The sequence below is a fragment of the Scyliorhinus canicula genome, chromosome 16 (genome assembly GCF_902713615.1).
Source record: "Scyliorhinus canicula chromosome 16, sScyCan1.1, whole genome shotgun sequence".
In the NCBI taxonomy this organism is placed as follows: Eukaryota; Metazoa; Chordata; class Chondrichthyes; order Carcharhiniformes; family Scyliorhinidae; genus Scyliorhinus; species Scyliorhinus canicula.
In genome coordinates, this window is record NC_052161.1 from 143685634 (window position 1) to 143693822 (window position 8189).

An 8189-nucleotide genomic window follows, 5' to 3' on the forward strand; every position below is an offset into this window, starting at 1 on the left:
AAGAGGGTCATTCAGGAGTCTGGTAACAGTGAGGATGAAGCTGTTTTTGAGTCTGTGTGTGTTTTCAGACATTTGTATCTCCTGTCTGATGGAAGACATTGGAAAAGTGAATAAGCCGGGTGGGAGAGGTCTTTGATTATGCTGCCCGCTTTCCCAAGGCAGCGGGAGGTGTAGACAGAGTCAATGGATGGGAGGCGGATTCATATGGTGGACTGGGGTGTGTTGACTTTCTTGCAGTCTTGGGCCGAGCAGTTGCCATACCAGGCTGTGATGCAGCCAGATAGGATGCTTTCTATGGTGCATCTATAAAAGTTGGTAAGATTCAATGTGGACATGCCGAGTTTCCTGAGGAAGAATAGGTGCTGTTGTGCTTTCTTGGTGGTAGTGTTGACGTGGGTGGACAAATGGGACATGGTGTACACGCTGATACAGTGACCTGCATGAAAATATACTTTTTTCAGACCTAAGGTTAACAGCAAAGTTGATCTATTGACGCCACATTTAGTGCAGTGTGGTGATGCACTCTAAAATGAGTGCTTACTCTCTTAGTGATCTGGGAGCCATGTGAATAAAAGCTCCAGCCAGGTGCCTGAGCTGCCAACAGATTGGAAGCTGTGACTGAATCATGACCTGTGTATGGAGGAGGCACATTCTGAAGTTCAAAAACCTATGATGCTCATTGTGAAATTAATATTTCTTTGATCATCCTGTTTAAAGTTAATTGAATTTTTTTACATTTATTTAATTTATCTTCCACTCTCTATGTTGCATTTCATTCTTATTTACCTTTTACTTAAAATCCCTGCAGTGCACATTGCTGATTTACTGAATAACGTTGGTCCTCGGTGATGTTTAAATGTAATTTGGAGGGACATGTTACTGCTGCAATTCCAACCACTCAAACTCATTCGTTTTTTTTTCCACCTGTTTCAATTGAGACCTTTTCTCAATTTGAACTTGGAAAATTTAATTTCCTTTTGTCACATTGAGAAATGCCAAAACTTTATATTTCCCCCCATTAGCAACGTTACCGATCAGGATATTTAACCACCTGAGAAAATTCAGGATTAGAATTGTAAATAGCTTTTCCTGTATATTGTAAACCTGAATTCTGCTACATGATCATGTCATAAGAACATTAGAACACGAGATGGGAGTAGACCGTCCAATATGATCCCAGCTGATTGACTACCTCAACTTCACCTCACACGCTCTCCATATCCTTAGATTCCCTGAGAGATCAATCGATCGTGGTGTTTCTGTGTGAAACTTCAACATATTATAAGTAGTTGTTATTGGCCTCAGGCTTGTACTTCAGAATGGAGTGCAACATGGATATATGCTCCTCTTTCATAACTGTGTTTTGCAGTTTTATCCAAGATCAGGTGGGAGTGCAGGCTTCTGTACAATTGTTGACCTTCAGCCAGCAATACTGCCCAATTTAGCAGCTCGGAACATTGAATTGAGGGAGGCTGCGACACTCGGTGAATCTGACTGTCCTTGCTGGAGATCCGAGTCAAGAAGCTGCAAAAACATAAAGCAGCAACACAGACCGCAACTTGCCATGAACCTCCTCAGAAAAAACGGCACAGCCACAAGAAGGCGTTAATTTACCAAAGGATTAGGTTACAAACTTAGTTTGGCCTCTGGACCATATTCTGCTGTTGGGGATGTAGAGCAGGTCCACAGGAAATCATGAGCTATCTAATTTTGCAAACTTTTACATACATAACATAAAAAATAGAAGCAGAAGTAGGCCATTTGGCCCCTTGAGCCTGCTTTGCCATTTGATAATATGGATGATCTGTTTGCGTTGAATATCACATCCCCTATTACCCCCAATAATCTTTCATTCCTTTGCCTAACAAAAATCTATTTACCTCTGCCTTAAAAACATTGAGTGGAAACTCTTTAGATCAAATAGTTTGGATGGGGTAGTGTTTGTGCAGTGTGTCCAGGAAGCTTTTGTAACACAATATGTAGATTGTCCGACCAGAGGGGAGGCCATATTGGATTTAGTACTTGGTAATGAACCAGGGCAGGTGATAGATTTGTTAGTGGGGGAGCATTTTGGAGGTAGTGACCACAATTCTGTGACTTTCACTTTAGTTATGGAGAGGGATAGGTGCGAGCAACAGGGTAAGGTTTATAATTGGGGGAAGGGTAAATACAATGCTGTCAGACAAGAATTGAAGTGCAGAAGTTGGGAACATTACAATATTTTGAGATTTACATTGCCAGTAATCCTGTAGATGCAATCAAATATATGGACCGTAATCCCTGACTGTTTTTGGAAATATTTTGAGATCAGAACACCAGATTATTCCAAAGGAACCCGTTGCTACAACCATTTCATTTAAAAATCATGGGCAGAATTCTCCGTTTCACCGATGGCGATTCTGTAATGGGCGATCTGGTGGAGAATCCCTTCTGACACCGAAATCGTGGGCGGTGCCTGTTTGACGCTTTTGTAGATTTTGGATTTTATATCCTCCGCCCCCAACAAAATGGCATCGTTATGTGGATGCCGCACGCCGTTGGAACGTCACCTGAAGGCCCTCCCCGATGTTCTGCCCCCTATGGGCTGAGTTCCCGATTGCGGGGTTTACGTGTGGTCTGAGCGGTCGTGAACCCGGTGTGGAGGCTACGGACTGTGTCCAGCGCCTCCACAGTCAGGCAGAAGCTGTGCTGCGGGCCAGGGAGTCTTCTGCGAGGGCTGGGGGGGCTGTTGAAGGATGGCCAGGGGTCACTATCTGTCAGGTCAGGTCTACGGGCGGCTGGCGGCATGTTTTACGGTGTGATAGGTCGCTGCAGGTGCACATGCGCGGCCACGGATTTGGCCATTCTCCAGGCATTTATATTGTGGGAGCCGGGAGTTTTACTCGGTGCGGCTTGTAGCCCCTCACTGGTCGCAGGATCGGTGAGGGATCGATGCCGATTTTTCCATCGTAAAACCACAGTTCCTCCACTGGAGTCAACACTTAGCCTCAAAAACGGTGAATCCAGTCCCATGTTCTTCATCTATGTAATGGTTCAGGAAATAGAACAGCTAAGAAATGATTGAGAAAGGAAAGTGTCTTTTAAATTAAGACGCTTCATTTTTTAAAAAGGGGTCGTGTCAGGAATCTGGTAATTTTATAAGATTAATAGTGAATTTGAAGTGAAAATTAAATTATCAAAAAGGAACAATATTAGCAGGCACCTGGAGATCCGATTGGCCCAGTAACAAGATTAGAAGGAATCTAAAGACATTGAGGGTGGCACGGTAGCACCGTGGTTAGCACAGTTGCTTCACAGTGCCAGGGTCCCATGTTTGATTCACCATTGGGTCACTGTCTGTGTGGAGTCTGTACGTTTTCCCTGTGTCTGTGTGGGTTTTCTCAGGGTGCTCCGGTTTCCTCCCACAAGTCCCGAAAGACGTGCTTGTTGGATGAATTGGATATTTTGAATTCTCCCTCTGTGTACCCGAACAGGCGCCGGAATGTGGCGACTAGGGGATTTTCACAGTAACTTCATTCAGTGTTAATGTAAGCCTACTTGTGACAATAAAGATTATTATTATTATTATTATTATTAAATGGCCATATCAGAAATAAGGGATTCTTGCTAAAATTATACAAGGCACTGGTTAAACACACCTGGAATACTGCGAACATTTTTGATGCCCTTGTCTAAGGAAAGTTACACTGGCATTGGACAGTCCAGAGAATGTTCACTGGGTTGATCCCGGGTGGGGAGGGATTTTCTTATGCGGAGAGATTGAGTGGGTTGGGCCGGTGCTCATTGGAGTTTAGAAGAATGAGAGACAACCTTACTGAGACATATCGGATTCTCAGGGGGTTTGACAGGGTTGATGCTGTGAGGTAGTTTCCCCTTGTGGGAGAGTCTAGGGCTGGGAGCATAATCTCAGAGTGGGGGTTGTCCATTTAAGACCGAGATGAGGAGGAATTTCTTCCCACGGAGTGAATCTATGGAATTCTTTACCGCAGAGAGCTGTAGAGGCCGGGTCGTTAAATATGTTCAAGGCTGAGAGAGACAGATTGTTAATCAGTGAGAGAATGGAGGGTTATGGGGATTAGACGGAGACAGTGGAGTTGCGGATTATCCTATCAGATCGGGCAAAATTTCATTGAATGGTGGAGCAGATCGATGGGCCGAGTGGCCTATTTCTGCTCCTATGTCTTACGTTCTTGTGGATCACAGGGTTCGCTACTCAAGAATGGCATCTGCTGCCTGGATGGAGAAGTAGAATAACATTGTTTGGTTTTAATGACAGGATGAAAATGAATGCAGGATCAAAGGAATTGCTGGGCTCTGCATAGTTGCTAACAAAATAATTTCACTGTTTCCTCCTCCTCAGCTGCTGAGTGTTTGCAGCATTTTCCATTTTTGTTTCTTAGCTGGGAATAGAGGACATATAAACCTAGCAGTTAGCAGCAGGAGTGAGCCATTCGGCCCATCAAGCCTGCTCCACCATTGTCAAGATTATGGCTGTTCTGGCTGTGGTGCCAACTCCACTTTCCTGTCTACCCCCCCCCCCCCCCCCCCCCCCCCCCCCCAATAACCCTTAACACCCCTGTCCACTAAACATCTATCTAACCCAACCCAGAATGAGTTCAATGACCCAACCTTGGCTCTGGGATTGTTGATTGCTATTCTGCAAAATTACGTTTCCCAATTCTGGAAAAACTTTATGAAGTCAGATTATAACCCAAAAATGTCTGCAAAATACCATGATCGATTGATGAACATAGGAGTAGTGAGGTGGGCCATTCGGCCCCGTGAGCCTGCTGTACTATTCAAACAGATCGTGGCTGATCATCCATCTCTCGCAGCTATATTCCTCCCTATCACTTGATGTCTTTGCTATCCAGAAATCTATGGATCCCAGTCTTGAACACACTGAGTGACTGAGTCTCCGCGGCCTCGTGAGGCAGAGAATTCCACAGGCTCAACACCCTCTGAGTGAAGAAATTCCTCCTAAATAGCCTGGCCCTCGTTCTCATTCTGTGTCCCCTGGTCTTCGAATCAGCAGTAACGGAGGTTGTGTTCAGGCAGAGCTCGGTTCCGAATCATGATTCTGATTTTGAAGAACACACCCCTCTTTGTGCCGCTGTGTGAAATTAGCAGCGCAGAAATACTCCCCCCGTCACCCAGTTGGACTGAGTTTACCATCAGGCTGCAGTTGCGAATCTCTGGCCAAGACGCATTGGACTAGATTCTCTGATTTTGCGGCTATGGCCGGAGGAAGTGTCTGGTCTTATGACCAAAAAGTCGGCGGCACCCCTGCACTGGTACTCCGCCTGGTGGGGGGGGCTAGCAGCCGCGCCACATAAAGCCCCCGGCTTTACCTGCAGGGTGGCTGGGTCTGTGGCTGCGCATACGCATGGCTGCCACCTGTGGCCATGCTGTACAACATGGCGCAGTCGCGCATGGACCCAACCTGCCAGATAGTGCCCCCCTGTAACCTCCCTCGCCACCTCGGACCACCCCCCACCAGTCTCCCCCCTGCCAGTGGAACGGCTCCCCCCCCCCCCCCTCCCCGACTGTGGCGGTGCTGGACACAGTACGTAGCCCCACGCGAGATCCCCGATAGTTGGGGACTCGGCCCATCGGGGGCGAAGCATTGGGGGAGGTCCTCATGTGACGTTGTGAGGTCGTCCCTGCGGCGTAATCACAGAGTACGGAAAACGTCGCCGCCCCCGATTTCGGCGTAAAAACGGATTCTCCGGCCAATCACTGAACATGATTTTGGCGTCAGCAATCAGAGAATCGCGGCCATTGAGTCTCGGAGATTTTCGAGGGAAACGGCTTCTGTGCTCCAAATGCTTTCTGAGTTAGAGGATGAATTTCAAGCTTTCTCCTGGAACCTGCTTGTACCAGTACATGTCATCCCAGCTCCTGGTCTGTGTGCAGCTGATTGCCACAAACATTGTGACAGGAGGAGATTGTGTGAAAATATTGTCAGAAGCGGCGCCTGAGGAATGAAAACATTCAAATAAAACATTGAAATTCCAAGAATTCTAAATGGATTTAGCATAAACCGAAGTATTTCCTCAGCTAACGGAAGGTAGGTTTGTTAATGAAGTGTAAAAGTATAACTGAGAGCTGTGATAATCACTGTCACGTTACTGAAATACTCACCTGGCCATGACAGAAAGATTAGGACAATGAATTGAGCAGATTGCATCTTGACAGGAGGTGACACTGGCACAGCGAGAGCTGCTTTATACAGGGCGCTAACTGGTGCGACCATCAATTTACGCAAAACAGAGAGTAGATGTAAACTGTGGCTTTAATCGCCTAGAACAGTGCCTGCCTGCGACTGCTCTGCTACTGGGAGCCGCCTACAGAGCTACTGCTCTTTATACCTCCCCTCAAGGGGAGGAGCCTGGGGCGGAGCCCACAAAGACACCAACATGATGCATCACGTGTAATACCTTACAATAGTCCATAGGTGGAGCCCTCATGGGCAACAGCGTGATACAGTTACATACATGGTGAATGGTTACTGCAATACGTTCACAACACTAACTCTCTGATGTTACATTGGAACCCAGCAGTCAAAGTCACAAACTTCCCTCTCTCTTTAACTCCTTTAATGCCCAAGGTAAATAACACTGGTGACTGTGCTTTCTTCAATCACCCTTAACTGCTATCTTAATTGGTTCTTCTGCGTTAATATCTGAGGCTCCAAACATTCCCATCGCCTCCCGCAGCCCCACTGAGAATGGAAGAAGGTTGCAGACTTTAAGAGTAAAATTTTAAACCAGGGTTTTTTTTTAATAAATTTAGATTAGCCAATTATTTTTTCCAATTAAGGGGCAATTTAGCGTGACCAATCCACCTACTCTGCACATTTTTGGGTTGTGGGGGCGAAACCCACGCAGACACGGGGAGAATGTGCAAACTCCACACAGACAGTGACCCAGAGCCGGGATCGAACCTGGGACCTCAGCGCCGTGAGGCGGTTGTGCTAACCACTAGGCCACCGTGCTGCCCTATTTTAAACCAGGGTTGAGAATGGAATTGGGAGAAAGGAAATATAAAGAGGGGAGAAACCAACAAGATATCAGCTTTTGAAATGCAATTCAGTGGCTTGGAGGAAGATCGAGTGGAAAAATAGCAGATTTGCTTTGGGTTATTTCATATTTAGCACCTGAACAAAACCAAAATGGCTTTACACTAAAGTCAAATCCAGCAGAACTGAGTAAATGTTAGTGTGTGAGTCAGTGTAACCTTGGGTTATTTTACCAATTTAAGGTGTTATGTAAATGCATTTGTTGATGTAATGTTGAAGTATAAGAACATGCAAAGCCTGTTACAATCCTAGCGGCCTTGCTGAGTATCCCACAAGCACGGGGCCCCCTAATGGGCTGAGAGTTATTTTATTATCAGCGTTTGAGTGAGTTGGGTTTCAACGGTCTGGAATTTCACACAAAAAATAGCACAAGTTTGGAATTCCCTCCTGAAAATGGCAATCAACGCAAGATCAATTGTTAATTTTAAATCTGAGATTGCTAGATTTTTATAAGCTGAAGGCATTACGGAGTATGGGACAAAGAGGGTTATATAGTGTTAGGTTACAGATCAGCCATGATCTCACAGAATTGCAGAACCTAGTGGAGGAATTAGATTGCTTCGTCCTGTCCCGACAATCCTGTACTGTTTGGACATTCTGATAAAAAGGAAAAATAAGAAATCCAATGATTGGATGTGTTCTGCGGGCTGTCGGTTTAAAGGAAAGAGAAGCAATTCATTTAGAGATGGAATGCAGACAAATTGTTGATAGAACTAGGGCTTTGATGTGCGGAATAGCATAGCAACACTGGGAACAAATGTTTACCGAAGGCAAGCTTGGTAACAGTGCAAGGCGGGAGTGGATTTCACATTTATAGAACATAGGACATTACAGCGCAGTACAGGCCCTTCGGCCCTCGATGTTGCGCCGACCTGTGAAACCCCTCTAAAGCCCATCTACACTATTCCCTTATCGTCCATATGTCTATCCAATGACCATTTGAATGTCCTTAATGTTGGCGAGTCCACTACTGTTGCAGGCAGGGCATTCCACGCCCTTACTACTCTCTGAGTAAAGAACCTACCTCTGAGATCTGTCCTATATCTATCTCCCCTCAATTTAAAGCTCTGTCCCGTCGTGCTAGACATTACCATCCGAGAAAAAAGGC